Source organism: Panthera onca, chromosome C2 (assembly GCF_046562875.1).
Source record: "Panthera onca isolate mPanOnc1 chromosome C2, mPanOnc1 haplotype 2, whole genome shotgun sequence".
Taxonomy (NCBI): Eukaryota; Metazoa; Chordata; class Mammalia; order Carnivora; family Felidae; genus Panthera; species Panthera onca.
Window position 1 is genome coordinate 90,422,799 of NC_138347.1, and position 15,669 is coordinate 90,438,467.

The 15,669-nt window shown below is 34.5% G+C and overlaps 1 long non-coding RNA gene across 1 annotated transcript in view; it reads left to right on the forward strand.

Moving 5' to 3' along the window:
- Positions 1 to 15,669, forward strand: part of LOC132683386 (uncharacterized) — a 587,323-nt gene that overhangs the window by 508,386 nt on the left and 63,268 nt on the right. The window lies entirely within an intron of this gene.

Sequence of the window (15,669 nt, forward strand, 5' to 3'; positions counted from 1 at the left end):
CAATTCAGACTGGAAACCCGAAGCATATGCCCAGATGGGTCGGAAAGGGCAGGAGCCGCACACAGGTCCTCCTCTTCCTAAAACACCAGGATCTTTTATGTCTTATTCCCAGCCATATTGCCAAGTGCCTAGATCTGCGTGATACATACTAGTTCTCAATGAATATTTATTGGATAAACAAATGGGTGGATTAAGAGATGTTATATTCATTCATGAATGATGAAAAAAAGGCTGAAGAGTATAACATTCTAAACAGAAAAATTAAGAATAAACAGAAGTCAGTTTATAGAAATAGGTGTCTACAATCTGTGTGTGGCATACATTTATCAATGGTTAACACATAAGCATTGATTTATAAAATACACATTCAAGAATTCTTCAGAGTGATTTTTCCCCCAATTATCAAGATATGTTTAAAGACTAGTGGCTTCAACTTATCTTAAAATATGTGAACTAACTAGACTTTCATATATTTCTACTCAAGTAAGCGTGAAATTAGCTGAGATGCCTTATATCCTTCTACAAAATGTCAATATGAAATTCAAATCCATCATTGAATGTGGCTAACTTGTTCTTTACAGTTGTTGTATTGTGGCCCTAAGTCAAACACCATCAAAATAGCTAACATGCCATCTCATTTTCCATAATTTATACTTGTCACCTCAAATAGAAGAGGTACAGTCAGGGTTGCAACATCACTTGGCTTCAAGGATATCTTGTATTCTCTCCTCCATGGAGGTATATAATGAGACAGCTCTGGCAATGATTGTGGTAGAGTCTCATCTTTGCCAAAATACTTTAGTTTGTTGTGCCCTCCCCACAAGATTCCTGCCCAACAATCACCCTTATCAAATGTGGTTGTTGTCAAGTGGCATAATTAATTTTCTTATTCTATTTCATGTAGGGAAGGCAGGGGAAAGAGAAACCTGTTATGATCCATGTAGAAGCATCACATTAAGATTCCAAAATTGAACTGAGGCAGTTTTTTGAGGGTTTGAATTTGAAGCATTTCATTTCTGTGAAGAAAAGCCTTCAAATGACAGAATGAGGTAACATGGAAGCTGGAGTAATGTTGACAGATGACTTTCGTCTGGCCTGGTTATTCAATAACTATTATATTGTTTCAGGAAACTCCCAAAAGATAGCAGTGCAGTATGATATAAATTCTGATCAAACAGGGGAGAAGACAAGATAGAGGTCACCTGTTCTCTGATATTAATTCTTTGAGTCTTGCCTCACTTTCCCATCCTTAATGAAGTCCATCTCTTTCTCTCTGAACTCCAAAGATAATTAGTTTGTTCCCCTCTATACTACAACTTATCATATTTATATTGTGGTGTGGTCAGTTGTATACATCTTCCATCTCACACTAGCTTATAGCCTTGTCAAGGGAAGGATCTGAGGTTTATTTTTCTTTCTCATGGATACTAATAATAGATCATAGCACTGGAGTTTCAATGTATGTTTAAACAGTAACTAATATTGCTCTTAATAAGTGTTTATGAAACTTTTGTTAATAATTTGTAAAAATTATCTGTTGGCAGAAAAAAAAGGAAGGAAGGAAGGAAGGAAGGAAGGAAGGAAGGGAGGGAGGGAGGGAGTAGGGAAGAAATAACTCCTAGTTAGAGTTACTTTTTAGATAAGAAGGCTTCAATCTAAGGAGTTTAGCTAAGAGCTAAATTTTCCTCATATTTTCAAACCTTTATTTTAAGTCCACTGGAGGTAGGAATGCCAAGTATCAAGATATCAACTAAAGCTTTCATCCACAAGGTGACAGCTTGCTCCTAATGTTTAAGCAATTAAAAGATCTATCTGGGAGGCACTGCTTTGCCAACATGAAAGTCTTCCGCCTCAGTGACTCTGCCACACATTGCAATCCCTACATGAGTCCCACTGATCTCTTAAGAGAGCAACAATTAATTCCAGGTGTCTCTTTGGGCAAAACATATTCCTGGCTCACTTGTGAAATTGCATGTTTTCTAACAAGTCTCTTTGCTTTCCGCATTCAAAGAAAGTGCATTTACCTCATATGATGCAGTATGTTATAAAAGCAAATATTCTATAGAAAGTATTTGCTATAACTCTCCAGTGTCTCCCCAGGGAGTGTCTCCCTCTGTGACCTTGGACAAGTCTTTCCAGCCTCAATTTTCTCTCTTTTAAATGTGAATAATAATTTTGCTGCTTATTGCCTTTCCAGAATACTAGTGATGGGAGAGGGGAAGTGACATAAAATATTGCAAAAATCAGAAATATAGATGTAAGGTCCTAGGAGAAAGTAGTGTCAGATAGATAGACTCCCTCAGAAAGACTACATTTTACTGACAAATCCTCAATATTTGTAGCATGTACAGAGGTGTATTTGTGCCTAAATTGTTTGGAAGTAAGACAAGAATAAAGCATCTAGGAGAGAATGTAAGAAAATAGCATACAAAAAAAAATCAGAATAATTGCACAATTTTCCCCTTCTGAAGATTAAGGGTGAAGCAAGAATTTTGTGTATCTTTAGCCTGGGCTCAAAAGCAAGTAGGAGAAAATTTGGCAAATAGGAAAAAAAAATTCCTAAGTTCACTCTAGGAATATACTATTATCTTCTGTGTTTTCCTATCATTTTTATATATTAGTTATTACCAAAAGCAGTTATTTGGCTAAGAGAAAAGTAAAACAATATATAAAGTAGGTTTGATGACAAAAATATAGACTTCTAATGTGTATACTTCATCCAGTGTGTTTTCTATTGATTATCTGAAAAATTCCTTGTATCATTCCTTGTTCAACCTGAACCCAAATAAAATATTTCTGAATAATATGTTTCTAAAAGTAAGAGTTTCGAGGAATTTGAAACTGTTGTAATATAGTCTAAATAATTTTTACATGAAGGATCAGAAAGACTGACTCTGGTTTAATACTGTAGGAGAGAAACAGTTTAAATGAGGAAGGACACTTCTGAATTCTTGACTTCTAAGATCTACATTGTTTTATTATGAGGAGATATTTGATTTTCATCTTCAATAATTTGCTTCATTTCACATTTTTTTCTTGTGGTGATATTAGGAAAGATTAATTACAAACATTAAAATTGATTCCTTGGATTTAATGGGATTTCTTGAAGTGATTTTATTTATTTATTTATTTATTTATTTATTTATTTATTTATTTACTTACTTACTTACTTACTGATAAGTTATAGGCAAATTACAACTGCCCAAGAGCAATCTCTTCCACTTTATCAGTGCAAGTATCTGTATGGCTTCAAAGGAAAATAAATAGGCCCCCCATTAAAAAAATAAATCTATGCAACTAAAAATCAAGAGTTTCTTAGGTAAGTTTTGTAACTAAGAGACAAAAAGAAAAAAGGATCAATATTAAAGATGCCCAGACAAGATTTTTTAAATGATGAATTAAACATGTCTATAATGGCAAATTCAAGTTAAGAACCCATTTAGTCTTGGTTCAATATCCTAAGCATATTTTCAGAAGGCAAATAAATCCACATATTCTGTTCTCCTAAGTATCCTAAGATACTATATTCTGGGATTTCATAGCTCCTATACTCCCAGTTTCTGGTTAAATGATCTGTTTCTTATGTCATCAGAAATAAAAATTATGCTTAGGTAAAGAGTTAAAAATGGATACTTTGCTTTTTGCTTCTTATTACCTTTTGCATTTTAACTTATCTCTTTAAAGGAAAATGGCATGTTCTTTTTGGTATCAGGCTACATCAAAACTAATGACTTACCATCTCGGGATGGATGGGGTGAAAGTCATCTTAGAAAGCAAATGGTCTGACAGAAGTAAAGGTGCTACGTTCAGCATGAATTTTTTAAGCACTCTGTGGTTTAGAAGGATATTAATTAACAATTAAATAATTTTAAAAAAAACCCTGAAGGTAGTTCAGAAAGAAAGAGACAATCTTTGAGTAACAGAAAAAAGAAAATTAATTTCAGTTATTGCATAGTATTAAAATGGTAAATCAATTTATTTATCTTTGCTGGGAATAAGGTAGTATAATACTAAGTATGGTGTAATGGAGTTAAGTGTTGTTGGCTTATTATATGTTTTATTCTTCATTCACTCAGCAATTATTGAGTGTTTACTATAAGAATAATAATAGCTAATATTCATTTTGTGCTCACTATGTTCTAAGCATTCTTCTAAGTCTTTTATTTATTGTTTGTTTGTTTGTTTGTTTATTTATTTATTTATTTATTTTTATGAGTTCACTCATTCTGTACTCTGAACAATCTGGGCAATTGGTATGCTTTTTAACACTTTTGTTCTTCAGATAAGGAAGATGAGGCAGAAGGAAGTAATTAGTTTCAAATCACACACATAGTTAGTGTAAAGCCCAAATTCTAATCCCAGAAGTCTGTCTTCAAAGTCCCCAATATCTTTTCTTTTAGGAATAGTGATAGATGATATCCTAGCTCTGCTTTCAAAGAGCCTAAGCTCTGGAAAGGGGGAGGGATGGTCACACATGTATAATACCCAGTAGAAAATCTCAAGGTAGACAGGAGACATCAAGATTTCAGAGAAATGATGCCTTCAAGGGGCAACATTCTCCCCAAGGATAGAGAGGAGAAGTCAACAAATACAGATATATAAACAATTAAACCATAGAAAGTGTTAGATATTATGTTTGCATTATGTATCAATCATAGTGGGAGCACAGAGGAGAATGTAACAAATATCCTAGCAGCTGCAGAGAAGAATAGAAAAAGGTTTCCTGAATCTGGAAAGGGAAACTGATGATCCAAGGGAAAAGTTGAGAAAAGTGAGTACTGAGAAGAAGTAAACAAGTCTGATGGAGCATGAGATAGCCAGACATGTCTGAGGATAGCAGGGACTTCAATTTACTTAGAGCACAGAAGGGGGAGTAGATATCTACTTCAATGTAGAACCTCGACATATGGCAAAGAAGATCACTAAGAAAAGGAATAAATGAAATACTGTTTACTTTCCTCTATAAAGATCCTCAGCCAATCACAAACTCTTTCTACAAAAGGAGGGAGGGGGTTTGTTATAACATGAATCCTTAGTAAAGGAACTACTATGGAGTCAGGCCCTTTAATACATAATTTATTCAATCACTTATTTATTCAGTCATTATGTTCAATATCTTTATGTCATTTATGTCTTTATGACATTCTATGTCGTTATGACATTATGTCAATGTCAGTGTGCTAGGAACCTTAAGGGACACAAAGGTGAAGATAAATAGCATCCGTCCTCTAGATACACCCTTAAAGCCTTTCAGGCAGAGCCATGGCATACTGGCTTAGTAACAATTCTGATGAGGTGGTGCCCATGCAGACGTAGGTGTTACGTATTTTGAATATTAGTCCTGCTTGCAGGTAAGTCGCCTTTTGCTGAAGCATGTTCATAAAATGTTGTAATGACCCATTTTGCATTTTAAAGGATTATTTGAGTCAGTTGTTAAAGGCAGTCATTATTCAAAAGCGAATAATAGAAACTTACAATTAAGTTTTATTAAACAATGAAAATAAATACTCAAAACTCCTTGCTTTTTAAAAATATATTTTACTCTTTTCTATGCTCTTGAAGTTATTGTTTATTTTATGTGTATTGTAGAGATACTATGCAGGGATGTGCTACTTACCATTCATCTCTTTCCAACTTTGCATTCAGTGATAAATTTGATAGATGTTAAAAAATAGTTAGGACTATTTGCATCATGAATATAATCAAATCTATAAATTAGAACTCTATTTTTCCCCTGAAATCTGGTTGTTAAATATTTATCAGCACATAACTGCTCATTCATAAAATAGCAATACAAAGTGTATCACTGTGTGTTCTTACCTGCTCCAATTAGAGTAGACCAGTACCTCAGTCTGATTTCCTCAGAAATTAGAAGCTCATGCTCCCCACCCATTTCCCTAACATCGGCAAGTTTAGACTAACCTCTAGCACCATCCTACCATATATTCTGAGTTTCCTGGCATATTGGTTCTCAACCCTGGCAATACATTGGAAACACCTAAAGAGCGTTAAAAATTTTTCCAATTCTTGCGTATATCTGAGCATTTGATTCAGATCATCTACCAGTAAGAACTGGAATATATATAATCCCAAGGTTATTGTAGTTGTAAAGCCAAGGCTGAAAAAGTACATCAGAACTTACCAGTAACATGGGTGTTGCTGGAGTGAGTCATCTTTTGTTGCTTAAAGAGAATGTATTTCACCTCCCACAAAGTAACCATGGGGGAGAACCAAGTGGTGGTTAGAAATGACCAGAAGCCATGCTTAAAACAAAACAAAACAAGGATTCCTACCAACTGTCCCATCACCCTGTTTCCTCCCTAGCCAGGAATAATGCCCTTTTACAATCGCGTTTTGTTCAGTTAGTGAACTGAACACTGTAGGCTAAGTAAGGGCTGCCAGGTAAGAATAGGTTTGGTGCTGGTTCCCTGAAAGACTACTTGCCATCATCTTCCTTTGCTTCTTTGCAGAGAATCTATTTTAAACTTTTGAAACATAAAAGAATCTGGGGCTCCTGGGTGGCTCAGACGGTTAAGCATTCGACGTCAGCTCAGGTCATGATCTCAGGGGCTGTGAGTTCAAACCCCACGTTGGGCTCTGTGCTGACAGCACAGAGCCTGGAGCCCTCTTTGAGTTCTGTGTCTCCCTCTCTCTGTCCCTCCTCTGCCCCAGCTCACACTCTGTCTCTCTCCCTATCTCTCTGTCTCTCAAAAATAAATAAACATTAAAAAATGTGTTTGAAACATAAAAGAATCTAATTATATCCCATTAATCAAAACAGAGGGCCCCCTATCCTGGCCCTCCCACTTCTAGGGAGAGCTACCTTTTAGTATTACAAGGTGCTGTCCTTTTCTTCTTTCCTAAGGGGAGAATGTTTTTAGTAAATCCCAAGAAGCTTTATGATCTTCATTTTCCTTTGGTAGAAAAATAACACAAACTAATCTCTGAAAGGAAAATTATTTTAGAGAAATTTTAAAAGGTAAATTTATATATTTCCATCTCTTTCCACCTTGAAACCACTATTGACCCTGGCATACCTGTTTCTTTGTTATACATATGTATTATCATCACCACTTAAAAACTATCTCCTTGTGGACAAATTTTACGGTGTCACAGATCACCACCTCCTACTGTTTACAATTTTAATATGGCAGAAGTGATGGGATATCACTTTTATATTATGTTATATAAAACTCCATCTTGCTAGCTCATTTGTTCTAGTCAGGCTGCTCTCTCTCTCTCTCTCTCTCTCTCTCTCTCTCTCTCTCTCTCAATTTGTGCATTTGGAAGAGTCAAAGTACTGAATGTTGCCAATAACCATCTAAATGGGGAAGCATTTGCTTCCCTAGTCAAATCTCCAGATAAGAACCTAACACTGGCTAATACATTGATTGTTTTTTTTAATACACCCTTTTTAAAAAAAAGTTTGTTTATTTATTTATTTATTTATTTATTTATTTATTTATTTATTTACTGAGAGAGTAAGAGAGAGAGCAGCGGGGGATGGGAAGAGAATCTGAAACAGGCTCTGTACTGTCAATTTGGAGCTGACACAGGGCTTGAACCCACAAACTGTGAGATCATGACCTGAGCCGAAATCAACAGTCGGATGCGTAACTAATTAAGCTGATTGGGGTCTGTTGATACTCCAAGCAGAGGATCCAGCTAAGACATGCCTAGGTTTCTGACTTGTGAGATAATATACAAATGTTACATTTACCTACTAGTTTGTAGTAATTTGTTAAACACAATCACCTTTAAAATAATTGTCCAACTCTTCAATGTGACATCCATCTTGCCAATCAGTTGACCCAACATTTCCTTCTAGCTTCTCCTGTTGGTCAACTGATCCAAGCACCTATGAAAAGCCCATGCACATTTATACTTCCATTTCCTTGCTTATGTTCTTCCATCTGCTTAGAATGGCCTTCACAGTTTTTAAAACATGAAGAGCAACCATTTATCCTTGGAAGCCAAATATAATAACCACCTCTATGCTCTCAATAAAAGGACTCTCACCCACTACCCCCTCAAGGTCAACTTAATTGGCTCATCTTTTGTGTGTTCATAAATTTCCTCTATACCTGTCTTATGGGGTTTATCATATTGTGTCAGGGTCGGTTTTTGTGTTTTGTTTCCTTTTATATTGCGAGTTCCCAGATAGTGAGCACTGGGTACTATTTATCTTTATGTCCCCAGAACCTAGGCTAGTGCTTTGACATATATCTGCCATCCCATAAATGTGTGTTAAATTGAATTGAACTGAATTTATCCTGCCATAGTTCGAAAATGTCAATGTTTGGCACATTGTAGGCACAACAAAATTTTAAATGAGTATTCTGTGTATAATTGCTTATATTTTTAAACAATATTATTTAAGCTAGAAAAGAATCACTGGGGACAGTAGGCTGCTTTAATGAGATGGGGCAATTCAAGCTACAGAAATTACCTAATGGATTTTGCTGATAACATTAGGGGCTGGCAATTCCATTTCACAATTATATGATGCTTAGAGAAGAGTTGAATAAATACCTAACATTAGGATACAGAAGAAAATGAAGCAACTAAGAATCTGATAGAGAAATGTATGCAATTATGTTTTTTTGAAAGAAGGCAATACATTGAGAATCAAACCAAAGAAATGAAAAGCTGACTTCCAATTATTCAATAAAATGTAGTGTTTTTGAATAGACAAGCTGCCAAAATACTTTCGTGTTAGGGATAGGTAACCTCTAAAATGACTTGGCAATATAATAGTGTAATATAAATTCATTGCAGAAAATGAAAGTGGAATCTAGGGAAGAGGATATAATCCTAACAGTGTATTAAGATGCTAGACATAATACTCAAAATCATGTAAAGACTAAAGGATAATACATTTGAACCAGGGGTGTTCATGTCTCCAAGGTTTAAGAAGCTTTTCATTGAAAGTAAAAGAAAAGAATGACATAATTACTGTACTGCTTGAATACCTGGACCAATCTGAACTCAAAAGTTGGAAATAATTTGTAGCAAAAGGTGAGGTATGGCTAGAACCTTCCAGAATATTACTACTCTTCATCCTCGAAATTTTCAGTCATATGTTTCCCCAGAATTTCTGGTAGAAGTCCAGTAGCTCCAGTTAACATCAATATAACCTTTGATGAAGTGAAAAACTCTAACATGCATGCTGCTTTTCTCAGAGAGGATTGAGTCTCTGCTTTAATCCTGGAATGAATACAGAGACTCCTACCTATTTTGAAGCCTCAGTTTAAACATGCACTTCTGAGTCCTGTAACCTGCTGCATCTGTCATCCTGGGCAAGCGTTAAAAGTCTTTTAATTTTCAGCATTTCCATATGAAAAAGAACTATAGCTTCTTGTATTGGGGCTATTAATGGACACTTGATAGTTTGAATATAAAATAAACCTAACACAGTCTGATATGTAGTAGGCTCTTCAGATATATCTGTTCTTTGTCTTGTCCTTGTATGTTAGGTTCTTAAGGGAACTGCACTGAAATTGGGGTTTACTATTAAAACTCCAGGTTTATAAAAGTCTTGGCCTTACATGTTCAGGGTAAACTTGCTCCCATGTTCTCCCTGCATTTTAGGGCTGAGCTGTCTTTTTTTCCATTTCTGCTCACACCTATCTTTTGGGATTGATAGAATAAGTCTTTGGAAAATGCTTTTATTTTGTTAAATGTTCTTTCTGAGTTATTTGAGGGTGCTAGTAAAAATTTAAACTGAGTTGCAATATTGTAAGTTTTAACCAGCAGCTGAGTTAAAACAACAAATTCTCTAGGTTCTATCTTTCTTTCTAGGTCTGTATCCCTCTATTAAACTTAGGCGGTTTTGTAGAGAGCAGATTGGATCAGGAAAAACAAAGAATCTCCAAATGTGGTACAATTTGACCCTCGGAGTATAATTCTTGTTAGAACTAGCAGCCCACAAGAGATAATTTTCTGTGTATCAGGAACTCTTTATCATCAAACACAAAATAAACACTAGGGGTGTAGATTCTTCTATGTTTGTTTTTTTGTTTGTTTGTTTTACCCTTCAAGGAACAGAAGATACAAAAGATAACTGTCAGTTTAATTCTATTTCTTATTTTCAAAAAGACCACAAAGAATGTTTGGTTGAACTATTTTTTCTAAATTAAAATTAGTTTTTTATTTTAAATCATTACTTTTGGAACAGGACAATAATTATGCCAGGTCTGGTTCTTTTTTTTTTTTTTTTTTTTTTTGTCCTCACTCAAGACAGTCAAATTATAACAGAACTCATCCAGGGGCGCCTGGGTGGTTCAATTGGTTAAGCATCTGACTTTAGCTCAGGTCATGATCTCATAGTACGTGAGTTTGATCCCCACATTGGGCTCTGTGCTGAAAGCTCAGAGCCTGGAGCCTGCTCAGATTCTGTGTCTCCCTCTCTCTCTGCCCCTACCTTGCTCACACTCTGTGTCTCTCTCTCTCTCTCTCAAAAATAAATAAACGTTAAAAAAATTTTAAAAAAGAAAAAAAAAAGAACTCATCCATCTACCTATCACTGAGTTGCATTACTTAAGCTATAGGATTCTTAACACTTAGAAAAATTCAGTTAGTTCACCTATGCCATTATGTTTAATCAGTTTGGTTTTATTAACAATTTTAATAATATTTTAAAGGAATTCTAAATTTAAAATTAATGATAAATTAATGGTAATTAATTATTCTCATGAGTGAGGTTTCTGACACATTCCCGAGAAAAAAAGAAGAGCATGATATTCATCTCACTTGGCTTGGCAGCATGAAAAATATAGAAAGATTACCCGATTTAGATTAAGAACACCTTGGTTCTTCTGTGTCCAACATTACTGTCTGTGTGATTTTGGCCAAGATATTTAAATTTTATAAAAACTGCCATGCTAATTTCAGCCCTGCCTACCTCACATGATTTCTGTAAATATCATAGTTTAAAGTATAGTATTTATAAACAAACTTTAAATCGCAACGTGTGTGAATTTAAAGGATTATTTTTGTGATCGTTTCTAAGTATAGACTCAAATTACATTTGTTTGATGTATTTCGACAATCAAGTTTTCTTTCACAAATTGAAATCCAATTAGATCTCTGCAGACCATTATGAACACAGGGACTTATTTGATAGAGTTATTTGATTTATTTATATAAATGTACAATTCAGAGTGCCATTGTTACAACTTATTGAAAAAGAGTAAATATGCAAACACTATGAAATATTATGTGACACAAAACCAACATTTAATATCCGCTGCTTTATTTTCCCTTCTATTATTTATTTAGCATTTTCCTCTATTGTTTGTAAATCCAGTATTAATGGCAGATATATATGTCTCTTGGAGTTAATTAATGGTGCCAGGGAAACACTATATCCTTCAAGTATAAAACAGTATTAGTATTGCTGTACTACCAATAGGACATATTCACATAATTTTACAGTATATAGAGTACCTGAACTAGGTCTTTATAATCACTCTAAATGAGGAAGTTGTGACTCAGAAGTTATATCAATTACCTAGGGTCAATCAGTTGATTATTTGATAGATATAGATTGATAACTGGGTTTTAGTCTACCTTTAGATAAGTAAAATCATTTATTCCTCTATTTTGAACAGCAGATCCTAACTTGAGCTATCTTAATTTGATTTTTTTTAAAAAAGCTATCTTAACTTGATAAAATCAGCCAATATATTGTAATACTAACTATTGGTGAGCAACATTCGCTGAAAGGATAGGTTATTCATAAAAAATAGTATCCCGTCTTTTTAAGTCACAGGTAGTACTTTGAAACTCACTGAGTTCCTTAATAAAAATGTATTAAGATCCAAGCAATTTGCTAGTTTCTTGGGAGAACATAAAGGTAATCTATCTTCAGATAATATAATTGAGCTGATTCAAAACAAGAAATATATTGAAACTGCTCAAGATGTTAAAAGTTAAGTACCAAAATAAATAGTCCAGACAAAAGTGTCATAGGATGGTATAGGTAAAAGCCTGCATCTTTTTTCTGTCACACACTTGAAGGAAGATAATTCTCTCATATGCTTCCTCTGTGAGTACAACAAGATTTTTAACAGATTACATCATGCATAAAGCATATAGAAATTCCAGAACATCTTCTGTAATACATCTCTCTTTTTCTCTCTCCTATGATTCTCTATACACAAATACATCAGGATTCCATCATTGGAAACCATTGTCTTTGGTTTCTAGTTGGGTAGAATGAAAGGTTTAGAAGTTTTAATGAAGTGGACTGACTTAACATTGTAGAGGTTTTAGGTGAATTGGATACAGTGGGTGACACATTCTGTGCACAAGTTCATCTTCCACAAAATTATATGAATAGGAAGGGTAAGTGCTAACTTGCCCAATATTAATGTCTTATAGAATGTCTTCCCAAAGGTAGGGAGATGTCCTCGTATGGTGAAGAATCTCTGGTGAATTGAAAACACTCTATAAAAACCATACAAATAAATATGTAAGCATTTAGCCTGATAAAATATTGATGAGTGCTAGCTACCAGTCTGACGCTGTGCCATGTAGCCACAATCACAAAGCTTGACTAAAGACTCTGATCAAGCCAAAGAAAGGATTGTTGGCCCAGCCATGATGAAGCACTGGCAGAACAGTATTGGTGGCCAATGTGTTGAATTGTCATAAGAGGATTTCTCTCCAGAGAAGGAAAGGAAATGATAAGTTCCTCATATTGTAAATTATAAGGTTCTGGCACTCAGCCTAGTTGAATCACTGTATACTGCCACATTATGCAAAAGACAGTAAGAAGGCATGCACCTGCTCCTTTGTCACCGAGTTTCCTCCCAATAAACACTATTTATTCTAGGACTGTTGTTAGTGTTGCTTAGTCATTCATCTATGTGTGTTTATCTGATAGTAATAAGAATGGTATATATTAGGGATGCATGAAAAATCTATTTTGGTGCACAGATTTCCTGTTTGGTTGGGGAGAGAGAAATATTTGTATACAAACGACTGTTTGTTATGAATTAGGGCTACAGATTCATGTAGGATTAGCCTGTTGTTATGAAATGTCATGATTGGACCTCTTACACAAACTTTATTCAACACCAAACTTTAAGACAGGCAATTTTCGTTTCTGTACTTGGGTGAGGATCAGGGTCATTTGTGATAGGTTCCAGCTTTATAAAGGAGCTAATTTTATAAGTTACTAAGTAATGTATACCCTGGTCTTCTTCTTTCCTCTCCTACAACTTTTGATCTATAAAAACTGAAAATCCAGTTCACTAATATGTGTGTGCATGTGTGCATGCATGTGTGTTTATGCATTTTACTCTGCAGCTCTGCACTTCATTAGGTTTTTAATTTATCATTATATTTGACATTTAGAATTTTCATTTGGTTAAGTTGGAAATCTTCTGTATAAAATTTTAGAGGTTCTTATTTTCTGCTCATATCTTCAAGTTTGTATTTAATTTCTTGAAACAATAAGCATGGGTTTTAAAATTACTTGTCTGTATCTCTGGAGGTCTTGATTCTGACCCCCTGGGGGCGAGGTAGCTACTTCTCACTCATGGTGAATAGTTTTCTTGGGGCTAAAAGATTTTATCTACTAGCTACTCAATTTTATTGTAAAATTATTTAGGGAAATTCTTTGTGACCTAGGATTATGATGGGTTTATCCAGAGAGAATTTATTTTGCTTTTATATAAATAAAATAACTTGCTTTTGCCAGTTATTTTGGGCCCATCCAGTCAGAGGTCATATTAAAATATATTAACACTTTGAAGGTTTTGGAAACTAACACACAGTATGAATTTGGATTAGATTGAGGATTGGCTCTCAGAAGTAGGTGTTTTCCACCATTGATTGCTCTTCTCAAAAACAAAGTATATATACTATATCTCCTAATTTCTTACTTATAGGCAAAAATGGCATAAGCAAGTTTGAGAATAAACACAATTGATTCGTGGTCAGTATTCAACTCAGCTGATATTGACATCAGGCATTAAGATTTAGAGTTATAGAGTCCATTGCCTAATCCAGCAAGTCAGGTGAGTTTAGGTAAGATAATTTTTTCAGTATTTTAGTTTGGCTGGACTATAGCTAAGGAGATCAGTAGAATTCTATTATGGTAAATCAGGAGAGAAAGAAAGACTTTGCACTACAATAGTGCTACTTAGAATTTATAGGAAGGGGCAGTATGAGAATCAATCAGGATCTGAATGAAAAGGGTTCAGTAAATGATATTATCAAGAGAGGGAAGAGTCAGATATAAATAAATCTATCATCAGTAACAAACGATGGCTTTAATCACAAAAATGTCACACCATCAAAACCTCTGTATTATCAACTCATCAAGACTAAAGGCAAGTGGATGAGGGTAAGTGATATTAACAGTTGTTTTGAAGCAGTGAGTTATTTCTAAAAGTCTAGGAGTAGGAAACATTAAGACAGGATCTTGATGCAGCATATTTTCTGTTTTCCAATATAATATGTATAAACATATGCATATGTATTTTAGCATGAAGATAAAAAAAATCCTTTAATTTCATATTTATTCCTTTTCCTTAATCAGTAATTTGTTAGCAAACACTAAGGAGGTTTTGAAATATGGGGTAGGGGATTGTATACTGAAAAGTCTAGTCAAAACAAATACATTTCCTCAATTGCATTTGTAAAATTTGAATTATTATTATGATTGCTTCTACTTCCACTCAAAGTTAAGTTTTAGACATACCTGAAGAAGAAGATTAACACTTCTTATAGGATAAAAAGGAAGAAAAAAATCATCTAAAAAAACACACACAAAATTTTCCCTACTTAGTAAAGCAGCTGCTGCTCCCACCTGCTGCAGTTTATCATTGAATAAAAATTAAATACATGATACCCTGGAGGTAATTTTTCAATTACATAAAATGAATAAACCATGATGATAGAAGAAACTGCCAACACTTAACCACACCAATACATGTACAAATAAATTATTTATATTATTTTATTGTCTTCCAGTTTTATTTTAAGGCAGAGTTCACAATTGGGCAAAAGCAAAAGCTGAACACTTTTTGGTACCAACTATTAATTACACAACAATGAACCTAGTCATAAGTGGCAATGCAAAGTTACCCTTAATATTGCTGGAAGTAACAGATTGAGTATATGCCCTTTGTGCTTTTGTTTTCCCTTTTGTATTTACCTACCATATGGCTTGTGGCAATCCAGGAACAGTGAAGTGATTATCCTTACTAACCTTAAAGATAGTAATACTTAATGAATGTGAGTCAGATATATATTTGCACGAAATCATGAGGTTTGTCTTGGTCTTATGAAAGTATTCTTTTTTTTCCTCTACATCTTCAGCCTAACTACGGCTTAGGCTGTCTCATTTCGATAATGGATTATTCTGTCCTTTTTCTGTGAATTCAGTCTAGCAATGGTGTGCTTTAATACATTCAGTAAAATTAGAGTTGCTGTCCAATTTATAATCTCAATCACAGAAATTTTTCTCCTAATGTGTACTTTCCTTTATTTTGTTGCTATTTCACACCTTAACAGTACTTCCGCTTTCAACAGTGATGGCCTAAAGAAAGGGACAGTTGTGAAGCTACTTATTATTTGGTTTTCCCCTTTTTCTCAACCACTGTTCATATAAACCTCTTATCCACCCCTGGTACTGGATGCCATGGAGTAGGGGAC